This window comes from Larimichthys crocea, chromosome XVI (genome assembly GCF_000972845.2).
Source record: "Larimichthys crocea isolate SSNF chromosome XVI, L_crocea_2.0, whole genome shotgun sequence".
Taxonomy (NCBI): Eukaryota; Metazoa; Chordata; class Actinopteri; family Sciaenidae; genus Larimichthys; species Larimichthys crocea.
In genome coordinates, this window is record NC_040026.1 from 11,361,039 (window position 1) to 11,373,745 (window position 12,707).

A 12,707-nucleotide genomic window follows, 5' to 3' on the forward strand; every position below is an offset into this window, starting at 1 on the left:
GCAGTTGCGAGTCACTGTTGCCATGTTCAGCCCATCCCCATCCATAATGGTGAGTGCCACCATGTCTATTGCTGAGGAAAATCCAAAGACATTTTTCATTTTAACTAACGCCAACTAAATTACAAAAACATTTACCTTTGGTTTCCTGCACGGTTTCCATCGTGTGGAGCCAGTTCAAATGAAATTTTAAATTAGGCACAAAAGTAGTAGTGATGTGACTGTTCAATGGTCTAACACGATCGTGTAGAAACAATACATTATTTATAGAAAATAACAAAATGTGTCTGCTCAGTAATAACACACAAATTGTGTCAGATAACATGTTATATCGCAACATAAAGTAACTAAAACGCAGATACATGGTGATAAATCAATGATGATAGAAACAGCTTACATTGTTGATCAGCAACATCCTGTGTGGCTTTTTGTAGTACCTGCCTATACAGATATAGAACCAATCGAATGTTTTCATCTCAGTTGAAGTTTAACGCAGGATGGAAACACTTCAAACGTGTGTAAAAGTTCCAAAGGTGGTTGAAAAACCCAAGATACCAACTCGTCACTCAGCCTGCTATTAACTATATTATCACTGTTAACATGTCTGGTCTTGAAACAATCTGGACCTCCATCATTTCCTTTATTCTTCCTTTCAAGTTAAACGCCAAACAATTTGCCCTTAACAGTTTTCCTGTCTATTGAAACTGCAAGTCTATCCTATTGGGTACATAAAACCAATCCCCTCCTCTTTCACCCTTGACATAACCCCAACAGTTCTACCACCCTGCCTCCTTCCCCGATAGTATAGCCGGCAGACACAACAAGTGTGATGTTGGCTGTTTACAGGGGGGCAAAGCCGCTCCTGCCAGGTTCTTTATGATCCAGGGTGGGTTGCAGCAGTGAATGGGCCCCTGCCAGCAGCCAGCGGTGGTCGGGGCTATACATGGGAGAGGGTCTCGGCAGGCAGCTATTGTCATGGTAAACGGGGGACTGAATGGAAGAGGACGGGCAGGACACACACATAAAACAGAGGAAAACATGAGGAGGGGAAGGAGAGAGACAAACACCCGACCACCTCAGAGATGGCACACATCTAAACTAGCAGAGGCCTTGTGTATCTACCTTTATGAGGGTCTGCAGTTCAGGCATATATTACAGTATATTCACTCTGTTCTCAGCAAAGTATACTTTAAATCAACTCCCTTTACTGGAAAACTCCATAAAGTTAAGGTACAGCCTTTAACTATTCTTCCATAGAGAGAAGATCAGCAAAAACGACCCTGGTTTTGTAAAAATCCCACGCTAGCAATTTCTGACCCTTGACATGGAAAGTTTTTATTACAAAGAAATAGGAAAAACTGCCTCGTCCTGAAGCTAACTGTGTTAATGCAAATTCTAATATATCAAATCACAAAAGCTGAATAGAGAATCTGAACAGTAATAACGTGAAATATGTGACATTTTTGCCTCGAGAGGGATTTTCTTGCCAGTACAAAAGCAGTGATAAATGAAAGTGAATCGTTGATCAATGAATTACTTACATCACAAAACGTACCACATTTGGTCATGACACCAAACATCATTCTGGATATAATTACATACAGTACAGCTCCAACTGCAAGGCTATTAGTTATTGCATTAGAATATCAAGTGCATTTCAAAGCGTTGAGCTTTGAAGCATAATAGATATTCAGGAAGCATCTGTTTCTCATTTCAGCCCTGCTAATGGACATGCAGTTAGGTAATATTTTACTTTTTGCTATATTTAGAAGGACTGCACGTGGATTTTGCCTTTGCTAGCAATGAAAGAAATGACTCATTATAATAGCGACTATAAAAATTATTTGTGACTATTAGCAGCTACGGGTAGTTTCCGCTGCAATGTTGACTTGGTTTGATAAGCAGAAAACGCCAACTGGACGTTTCCTTGATAATTACCAAGCAAGCAGCCAAGAAAAATATGGAACCCATTTGGAACCTCTGTTGAATAAACAATACAATCTGTATATCATATTCAGTTACAGCATTTTGAGACATAATGATGTGAGGGAGGCTTAGGAAAACGCTGAGCTACCCTCAATGCCACAGACAATAATCATTTGGAATGGGCGCAAAGCAAACAATTGTCCTGTCCTTCAAAATCTGCAAAGAGTGAAAATGAGTTCTATTATTTTTCTTCTGCAGCTTAAAGAATCAGAGACATTATGCAATCAACAACCGCCAGTTCGGCTTTAGATTTGGTTGCATTTAAAGGTACAAATATATCATCTACAGGCAATTGGGGAGATGCTTGTCAGTTTATTTTGTTCATTCAGTGTTCTGCCATTAAATAACAAGTAAGAGGGACTGCTCAGTGGCACAGAGACAGAATATTTTCACATCTGACTTGGTTAAAATGGACCAAACCAGAGTTGAAGATGTTGGATTGGAAAGACTAACCAAGATGGATTCGGTGAGTTTTATTTTGTCTGTCTTCTGAATGCAGTGTGTTTTGAGTGTTTTTAACAAGGCAATTAGGCAAGTCTGTATGGTAAAAGAGAAGAAGTTCAATTCAAAAGGTTACAGTTGTATTTTCTGGTTTAATGAGGAGAATATGTGCAAGAATATTTCCTTTCTTGACATTTTGTGAACTTATTTGTTTATTTATCGGCCTCTAACAAAGTCGCCGCTTGCACACATATATCATAAATATTTCAGCTGAATCTCGGGGACACGCACCTGGGCGAATACACCTCCAGTCTCCAGTTGTTGGGCTGACGGGGCCCCATATTTTTCAACCACTTGCTACAAGGAAAGAAAGATGAGGAGTGAGCTGCAGAGGTCTGGTGCAATCAATTCTTTTTTTTTTACATCGACAGATTTTGTCCAGTCTTCAGCTCCAACTCACACTAACTAATTATTACACTAATTATCAGTTTGTTAATAGTTCCTCTGCCACAAAAGTGCTCACATACACAGTACTCCCCAAGAACTGTAAACAGGCTTTAATGTGTAAAATCTATGGAGATACCTTTAAAAAGAAATACAAAATAAAGGCATGCAAATCATTAAAACAAATATCCAGCATGCTTATAAGTGCAAAAACTGACTGCTGAAGCTGTTAACAGTGAATGAAGCTGCACAGCATTGGTCCTTTGGCTGCCAGTGGGTGCATTTTGTCATCACAGCCTGCTTATTGCACCCATTTGGATGGAGCGTTTGTCAGCTGCCTGGTTGGAGCAAAGAGGGCAGAGAAAGGGTTAAAAGGCTCCGGCTGCCTGATAATCCTCCACCGTTAAAAGCCCTCCAGAAAGACGTGACGTGTGTGAGGTAATCAGTAAAAGATTCAAGTGTGCCAGAGAGTGTGTACACACACACACACATACACACACATGCACTCACATGGACACACACACACAAGCACATACAAGACTGAATGGACAAAAAGGGAGGGAAAAGACTGACAAGAGGAGGGAAGAAAAAGACGATAAACACTCCTCCTCTCACTCTTTTTCTTTTCTCCTCTTTCGCTCAGCCCCCTTTTTCTCCTCCTACTGTCTCTCACTCCCCGCTGTGTCAATACAATGTGACAGAAATTTTCACTAGAGTTCCCTCTCAATAAAGCAAACACCCACATGGCTGATATGACCTTTTTCCTTTCTTCCCCGTCTTGTCTTCTTCTTGTCCTCTCCATTCCTGCTTGTGTTGTTTGCTGTAGTGTTTTGCCGGGCAGCGAGACCACCTCGTGAGACGCCACCTTCTCTGTGTCTCACTACGGCTTCGACCACGCTGGCGAGATTACTGCACCCTTTCTATCCGCATGTTTCTAAAACGCTGCTCTCAGGTTGTAGTGTGCACGAGGAAAAGCAATCTTTGACAAAACACTTCTCGCATAAATGTCAACTTTCTGCAGCCCTCGGTTTGGTCACTCATCCCAGTACAACCTATAAACGACATATGACTGCACTAAGGCAAGCAACACTTCAGAATCTCAGTTTCTGAATAGAAACAGTATATAAACAATATCTTTCCATGCCCGCCTCCCTCTTTATCTCTGATTTTCTGCAGCTATCAAAGGTCTTCTATATTCCACACTAAACATTCTCTCAGAAATTGTCATCACCATAATACTCCCCTCCCTGGCTCGGGCCGGACCAATCAGTCTCTGGCCAACGATCTTCAATTGCCCTCTGTGTCGCAGCATCAAGCATTCAGAATTTGGCATTTAGATGTTTAATTGACTGTCACTGATAATGGGATTGTGTTCATTCAACCAGGGTGCTACGAGGGGTGGCCCAATGCCTATGAAACTGTCAGACAGAGGGAGGGAGTGAAGGGTAGAAAGAGACAGACACTGACCCTCTTTCCAAATATAGAACATATATAGTACGTATTTAAATAAGCAATTAAGGCTGTTAATAGGATTGGTACGTGGAAATGTTTAACATGAGTGACACCTGTTATATTAAGATTCTGTGTTAGAAAAAAGCCTGTCTTAATACAATACTCACATGCCATACATACCTTGTGTACCTTTCTAACACAACGACATTGTAAGAAATGCACTTAAGTTCAATTGACGCTAATTTGAGGCTTCTGCAGTCGGAGTTAGGGACTATATGAAAATTATCTGGGCAGGAGGGATCAGAAAAGGTTGTTTCTTTTTGTTTAAAGGTCCAGTATGTAAGATTTGGGGGGATTTTCTTTTTCACAATATGACAGATGTGGATTATTATGCTTAATTGTGTTTTTATTAGTCTATAATGACCAAAAAATAAGAACATTCTTGTTTTTGTTACATTAAAATTAGCCTTTTTTTTTATATTTACAGTTGGAGCGGGTCCTCTCCCATGGAGTCCGCCATGTTTCTACGGTAGCCCAGAATGGACAAATTAAACACTGGCTCTAGATGGGCAATTTTGTGTGTTTTGCCACTGTTGTTTCTCCTCCATGCTAGGAAAGCAAGGGAAGAGATTGCAATGCAAAAATTATGATTATAACATAATCCTACACACTGGTCCTTTATACCTGTCCTGTACTTCTTCGCATCCCAGATACAAGTTTCAAAAGTGAGTTACTATGAAGGATTTTAATTAATCATAACCTTTAATCAGCACTATTGGTCGGTCTAGTGCTTCAAGGTCGAATGAAAAAGTTAAAAAGTAGCTTAAAGTAGCAGGTTGGCTTGTATAGTACTGATGCAAAGGCTGCACTGTGTTGCACACATGTTGAAGAAAATGTTTCAACTTGAAATGAGCAAAAACAGAAAGTTTTAACACACAAACACACACATACACCCCCTGTGCAAAAAAAGTCAGGAGCACCAATGTGTATCCCAGTCCTAGTTTCTTTTATAACCTTGACAACATTTGGGTTAAAGGATTTCTTGGAGATATTTCTATTAGCCATTGGTAATCTATAACGTTCCCTGAAGGTAGAAGGTCAATTTCCCTGTACAGCTAGTGAGAGGCGTTCTTAACAGTATTACTTTACATCTTTGCATGCACACAAAAGTATGAGGCATGTATGCACCTGCCACACATACACACAAACACACTCCCAATCCGTGCCCACCCCAGTTTGTGGGTAGTTGGCCTCTTCCCCGCCGTCTCCCAGAGGAACATAGATGTTAACTGGCATTGTTGGGGGGCTGAGCTGAGGGTGGTTTTTAATAGCTCATGATTACTCTGGAGAGGGGAGCCCATAATTACAACCACAAATGATTTCACGCCCCTCACCCCCATGATGTGCTCTGAACCTAATCACAGGGAAGCACAGAAGGGGCGTAGCGGAGGAATTGGAGCTTCGACAAAAGAGGTTTCCCTTTTGTTTGCTGACAGGAAACCGAGAAAATGAAATGTGCCGAGTTTCGCTGGGTAAATGTACAGCAGAGACTTCTTCCATGTGTCGTCTAACATGATCATAGGAGTTACTTTTGTGATTGTCAAAATCCTTACTAAGGTCCACGTTTAGTGAAAGATTTATTTTTATTTTTTTTGCATTTTTACATATATGATTTCTGTCTTTATGTGATGCAAAGCTGTAAAATCATACAATACAGATAACATAGATGATCAGAGGCACTTTACTGACTCTATTTTACTGTTATGGGCTACCTATTGGTGAGATGCACTCCTTTTCACCAAACCCACAATAAAAACCTCCCGTTTCCCAGACAAATCACTGTGTCCCCACTCGCTTCACTTGTGAGTCTAACCAATTTAAAAAGCAGGCAAACACATGTGACGTGTTTTTCTGCTCCTTTTTTTGGCTACTCCCAACAGTTTCTGTCGTATAGCCTACTGACATCATCCTTTCATGTCTTTCTTGAAAAGCTTGAGAAGCTTTATTTGTCATTGCCTCGCTTGTGTTTGCTTCTTTTATCCATTACACATAGACTTCCAAACAAACCAGAGGCATAGTGGGGTAACATGGGCACTTTATTGTAGAAAGAAGTCTTTTTTCTTTTTGTATAAAAAAAAACAACACATTATGAACTTGACCATTCTCATGTATGATGACAGTCTTCCACACACACATACACCTTCACACCCTTTGATACCCCTGAACAATCAACCTAAGTTAGCATTCTGCCCACGCATCTCTTTTGCCCAGCCCATGCCAGCCAGACACACAAACACATAATGGCCAGACTACATGTCCTTAATGGAAGTGTAGACAAACGAAGGAATGCTGGGGAGAGGATGGAGCAAACCGTACGTCTGCCCACATCAGCCAGCCCTGAATAGAGATTGGCCAGGAACGCGTAAACTGGCCCTGTAGGAGTAAAACAGTTAAATGGGGCTTCTCTTCTTCTTCTCTTTCATTGTGTGACTCTTAAGTCTGAAAGAGAAAACGCTGGAACGTGAACAAGTGTCTGACACTCACCCAAAGCTTTAACATTTACTTATTTATTATATTTAACTGGTATTTCACATGCAACAGTAAAGTAGGGAGACAGGTCTTGATTGTTAGAAGAAATAATAGGTCATAAGAGGTCAGGGGTTCCCAAACTTTTTTGTTTTGTTTATCCAATACTTTGTGTGTCAACCATTTATCCACTAGATTTATATTACTTACCATTTTCCATTACTTTTCAATGTGACTTCAACCATTTATCTACCATTTTAGCTTTTTGTGCTTCTTTTAATTGTTTTTAATTCATTAAACATAGGGTGACCAAGTTTCCTCCCCATATCGGAACCCCAAGCCTGTATTCAGACCAAATCAGGCGTTGTTTCACTGACTTTCTCGATACCGGCGCTCCCTTACTCTCATTTACTCTCTATGTTACTTGACCACAGTGGTCTCTCTTTCCTTGCTCAAACCAGTCAGACACAAACCAAATGAAACTTCTTCGTGTCACTATTTTGCAGTGTAGACTACGAGCCAGACACAGACATAGAAGCTGGATGCATGTCCTTCATGGGTCTAAGGACAGAGGTTGTCACTCCCTGTACAGATTGTAAAGCCCTCCGAGGCAAATGTATTTTGTGACTTTGGGCTATACAAATAAAATTTGATTTGATTTGATTTGATATGATTAAATAAACCAAGTCAAAATATTGCTGCCACAGCCAAAATCCACTATCCCCACTCAAATTAATGGAAAAACCTGGGTTTTCACCACAGTGCCAGGGATGACCAGCATTTATCACACCTACCAAGGGGAACTTCCAACACCATGAACGCCATGGACGCAGCACTTTCATTGGTGGGTAATTTACGATGGAAGGAGTAAGACTCCCTTTAGAAAAGACTGATTTTCTTTCTTTCTTTGACATGACAGCTAACCATTAGTGAACTGACAGGTTCTGTCAGAGAGCTGCAAGCGGCATAACTCAAAGGCTGGCAACAGTCTTGACAACAACATTGACTGACACAAATACAGACAAATGAATTTACATGTTTACAATTTATTCATGTTTTTATATTGTGTTAGCTAAAGCATTGAAAACAATTACACTTTACAATTGCTTTCAGCTAATTAGCTTATTACATTTAACTAACTGTTTGTACTTGATCAACTTGCTATCTCTCTTGCAAACTTATTTTCTCACTCAATCACAACTCAACTTTTTTGAATCATAATTTTTGTTCCTTCAAATAACTTGAGCTGCTCAACAATATTTTCACATAGGCCTACCCATTGGAAACTTAAGAGCTACCCTGTGTGGTAATAGTACCCCTGGTCCTACTGAAATTAACACATTATTTAAAGTATTTTTCTTCCAGAATGCTGCATATTATGTCATTTATGCATAACTGACATTTACATCAGTTTTTTAAGCACTGGGTATCTCATTCTAGAAGAGCATTCTTTTGTTTGCCTCCAATAAAAGCGAAGAAGCATTTCATCCCACATTTACCTCATTAATATTTCTGCTAACGATGCTCTGCAGCCTCAGTGTTGGAGGTGCCCCAGCTGTCTCCTTCAGTAGAAGAGTAAACAAGCTGAGAGCTCTCTGCAGCCACAGACACAGATCGCCGTGGCCTGTTACTCTCCCCATCACTAATTGACCATCGGCCAAAGGACAAACCTCAGCCCTTCTGCTGTGTCCCTCCCCCACTCCCTCTCATCCTCTCTTTGTGCACGTCTCCCCTCACCGCTACCTTCCTCATCCCTCACATATCCCTGTCTTTCATCTGCTGTCTCTGAGTGCGTCCGTCGCTCTGTCTGTATCTTCCCTCCCTTCATTTCTCTCGCTTTCTTCCATTTCATCTTCTCCTGTCTTCTTTTGCCGCCCCCCTCTGTCTGCCAGAGCTGTCTGCAGTCTTGCATAATTAGCTGGACTGAGCTGCTGTGGGTCTGGTCCAGGTCTGGCTTAGGCTCAACCGGGCTCATTACAGAGAATACGCCTGTCTGTCCTGCCTCCTGCTCTGCTTCTCTTTACTCTCTGAGTCTATACGGGGTGAGCATGTGGATTCAAATGGTGAAAAGACACAACCAAGTGTCTCTAGAATCAAAAACAGAGACTGGCTATGTTCACACCAAAACTGAGACTGTCCCTTTTCAGATATACATGGCACAGATGTTGGGTCTTTTGAAGAAAAGCACACAGAAAGCATGACAATACATAAATGTCACCTTGGACAGAGAGATAAGAAAATGTTCATGGGAGCTCAGCTCAGCAAAGCTAGCAAGTTTAAAAGAAAGCAAAAAAAAAAAAGTCAACTTGTGTGCAGTTTGGGAAGTCACAACTCAACAGAACACACCTTAGCAGGATTTATGGATCAGGTTGCAACAACAGTGATGCACCATTACTACCAAAACCATGTAACATATACGTGGCTCACTATATTTTTTCGTGAAGGTTACAAGTTACAAGTTTTTTTTAAAACCTAAAGTACTGAATCTGTCCTTCTTCCTTGATACCTGGCTCCACAGACTTCTGTTCTGTCGCTTCAGTATTGAGTATAAAGCCTATCAGATAGTGTTAAAGGACAGAAACAGCCCGTGTTTTGTAGTGTCTACTCTTGGGCTTTTTTGTACAAAGTGTCTAACCATGCATGGCAGCTTTTGATACAGACTGAGAAACAACAACTGTGTCTTTTTCACGACATCACAGTGGACTTCTGTGTAATGTTAAGGAGGCCAGTCTTGCACAATTAGAACTCGTCTCTGTCTTCATTCACAACTGCTCACCCCTGACTGCCGGCATGTCGCTTTCAAATCCATTTTATTGGTGAGACCACGGCCGAGGGACAGAAAATTTAGGTTTTCCTTTCTGTTCAGAAAGTGCTGGTGTTACTACTTCTCATGTAGCTTTAAAATTATAAAAGTGTGATAAGAACAAGAAAGAGTGTTATTATATGGAAGTCAAAAAAATGATTATTTATTACCCCTAAATCATGAAGTTCACTGTAGTGTACAAGTAGTTACAACATAAAATAAAAGTAAACCTTACAGACAAACCTTACAGACAAACACATGTAGGGCTGCATAAAGCAGCCCTACATGTGTAATATAAATAAATGCTCTTTTTTTATGCTCCTTATTATAAATAATATACTATAACTATGAGACATTGTCAGACAATGACAAGCCGGTTATTTGTGCTCAAACCAAAGGATGTGCTCATAACAAGTGAGCTTATTTTTATGGTCACCAAGGCTTATTATTAAAGTCCCCCTTTGCTCAGCAATAGGTTTTTATTGTTATTCGAATGTTTGGCCTCCTTGTGCAGAATGATGTACAGATTTGACAAGGTTTGACAACTGAAGGATGTTCATATATTTCTTTCATATTTGTTCATCTTAAGTCTCAGATTTAAAGACTACAAACTTTACCAACACAGCCAAACATTAAACAAGTTTAACAGCATGAGACATAGCTAAAGAACTAAAACAACTAAAAGTCAGTCCCAGATTTACTCCTATCCAGCGACTTCTTGCTTGGTCACTCTCCTTCTCTTTTTTCAGCCTCCTCCATCATCCTCTTTGCTTTCTTTGCCTCTGCCATTAGCTTTGTCCATAGAAACCGCTAAACTCAGTTCCACTAGCTTGACCGGCTCGGGTTCTGCCACGACATTGGCATTACCCAGTTCCTCCTTAGCAACAACAGCAGTCTGAGTACCCAGCTCATTACAGCTAACTGAGCTAACTAATAGTAGCTAACAGCAGCTATAGGTAAACAACTATTGCTTGTATTGCCATGAGATTTGGTACAGATATTTATGTTTACCAGAAGATGAATTGTAATAACTTTGATGATCCTCTGACCTTTCCACCAGCACCACCACTGGGTCAAGATTTTACTTTTTCTAAAGCAAGACTACTGACAGCTGTACTATCTAAAGTGCTAATTAGCAAATGTTAGTTGAAATTTAGATGTTGACAATAATAGTAAACATTACACCTGCTAAACATCAGTGTTTTAGCATTGTCACTGTGAGCATGTTAGCATGCTGTCATTAGCACTTGCCTGAAAGTATGGCCTCAAGAAGCAGCTGGCTCATACGATGTGTTTTCTGACCACATAAGAAATAAAAGTGTTTATAGTTGTTAACCACCATCCTGGTAAAAAGAAACTTAAATATCAGTTAGTAAAATTTATAAAGATGAAAGTCTCCTGGCATGCTTTCACAATGTTGTATATTAAAAATGATAGAAACAGCTGTGTGAGCAAGAAACAAGAAAAGAAGAGAAGTTGGAACCCTAGCTGACCATGAAGTGTGTGAATGTCGACTCTTTGGTTTTGGAAAGTGCTGTGTCACTTACTGAACGGTAACTGATTTTAGATCTTGGATCAAGTGATGCGTTTGTCATGGATAAAATCTTGATGACTAATGCAATTCACTGTTGCGTGTTCAAAAGTAGAATGACTGACCCAAGGGTGCGCTACAATTTCAGGTCACACCAAGGTTACATTTTGTTTGGCCACTAATTGGCCTTGAAGGGCACAGCGTACCATCGGGGACGACGTGTTTACTCTCACCTTGTTCTTTTTTGTCTCAAGGTATTCTGGCATTACTGCTGATGATGTTCTCTTTAAATATTTAATTACATACACAATGAATAAGAATGATTTGAGTATATTTGCGTGATGTGTGTTGTCTTGGTTCTTTTTAATATTCTACTCTCTATTGTTATTTCAGTTCATCCTATTTTATGTTACTTAACTTACAGTAACTTCACTGTGTCTCTCTTCATAGTGTCATATCCACCTCTATACTTCCTCACTTATATTGCCTCATTTTGCTTCACTTCCAGCATTGCTCTCTCCAATATTGCCCCATCTCCCAATTACCTCTTCAACCCCTCTCATTTCTCCCATTCTTATTGTCTCTGACTCATTTACAACTCTGCATCGTGTCTTTGCCCCGCAGTGCTGCCTCTCATCTTCCACCACTCTGTCATGTCCGTGCCGTTCTTTCTTCTTCTCCGTCTCCATCTTCAGCTCCCTCCGAGTCTCTCCATCTCTTTCTCTCCCTGTTCTATCACCCTTTTTTCCCTTCACCTTTTCCCAGCAGAGTTCTTGGATGGGTTTGTTCTCCAGTGGCTAATTTGACTGTTCTACTTGCCAACCTAGCAGCGGGAGCTGTGTGTGTGTGTGTGTGTGTGTGTGTGTGTGTGTGTGTGTGTGTGTGTGTATGTGTGTGCTTCATTTCTCCCCTGCCAGCTGCTGTTATACAACACTAGTTCTTGCCTCTGCACACAAACACCTCACTTGCCAGCAAATATGCACACACACATGAACACACACACAGGATCACAGGTTTAATGTGGGTCATGGTGTTGTTTCATTCATGTATTTCACTGTTTACATGGATGCGTGCGGGCCTTTGCTCTATCAGCATCATCATATGAGTTGGACTGATCCTTTAACTGATGATACTTTATGTTGTGTGTGTATGTGTGTGTGATCTTAGTGATGGTAAGGATAATGATCTGAGCTTCAAACTGTATCTACGTCTCCTCCTCCAGTGGCTCTCGACATGACAGACAGGCAGACGGGCGTGAAGTTGAAGCAGAGCAGCGATTGGTTCCAGCGAGCAGAGTCTAATCAGCACATCAAGCGTGAGCTCCTTAAGTGGCTCTGAAAAGAGGGGACACATACAAATGAAATGCATATGCGTCCAGCGACACAAATCACATGCAAATGCACAGTTAAGTACTGAAGGCCACGCGCAAATGCTAATGTATAACAGACGCGTGGCTCTCGTCGTGATCTAATGGGATTGCTCTGAACTCGGGAGCAGCACAGCACACAATGTGCTAACAGACTGATG